Source organism: Crocuta crocuta, unplaced genomic scaffold (genome assembly GCF_008692635.1).
Source record: "Crocuta crocuta isolate KB4526 unplaced genomic scaffold, BGI_CrCroc_1.0 scaffold227, whole genome shotgun sequence".
Taxonomy (NCBI): Eukaryota; Metazoa; Chordata; class Mammalia; order Carnivora; family Hyaenidae; genus Crocuta; species Crocuta crocuta.
In genome coordinates, this window is record NW_027531903.1 from 462,288 (window position 1) to 463,205 (window position 918).

Consider the following 918-nt stretch of genomic DNA (forward strand, 5'->3'; position numbering starts at 1 on the left):
AGAAAGAATTATCTAGAATTAATCACAGCAGTGCCTCCATGTAGGTCTTGCCCCAGGCTCCTTAAAAAAAAAGTAGCTCTCTGGCGGGGATGGGTGTGGTTGGTGTAGGCACATCTGGCCTCCACTGTGTCCTGCCAGCTGCTCCCTGAGGCCCCGACTTGGTGGTTGTAGGGAGAAAAATGGCGGTGCCCTGTCCCTTCTCGAATCAAGCATTGCAAATTATTCCTTTGGGACTGATCTTCCTGTGCTTTGGGTGCAGCCAAGGTGGGCTGTGTTCTATGCCCCTACCCCGCCTCATTTCTAGGTCCCAGTCCGCGTGCTTTATTGATATCGCCGGAAACACAGGCCCGCAGGTCACTGCTTCCCTGCTGCTGGGGTGGAGCACCAGGGGGTGGGAGAGGAATGGGGGGGTGGGAGGTGGGGAGAATTGGCACAGCCTCAGATCTGCCAGGGTCAGGCAGCAGCACAGCCTAGGATCTGCCACCTCAGCGCTGCCTGCGATCAAGCCTAGGGAACGCAGCCTCAGGTCTGCAGCATCTGTGCCACTGGGGATGGTGCCAGGAGCGCAGCAGAGCAGCTTTTCCTGGTGCCCTCTGGGAATGGGGGCACCTAGTTCAAAGTCAGAACCCCAACTAGAACAGAAAACACTCTCCTTCGGAGCCAAGATTTTTCTCTTCTCCAGGGACAGTTCTATGAGCAGTTTCAGCTGCTCTTTCTTTTCCCCTAGACTCGCCGTGGCTGTGCAAAAGCAGGACTTCCTTCCCTCCCTCCTTGCCTTTGGTCCTGGCCCTTTTATCTTCCCCAGTTCGCACTCATGCACTTATGAGGTTTCCTTCCCAGTGCACTCTGTCTCTTTCTCTTCCCAAACTCGCGTGGCTCAGCATACTATGACTTCAAGCCTTCTCTGTTTGAGATATG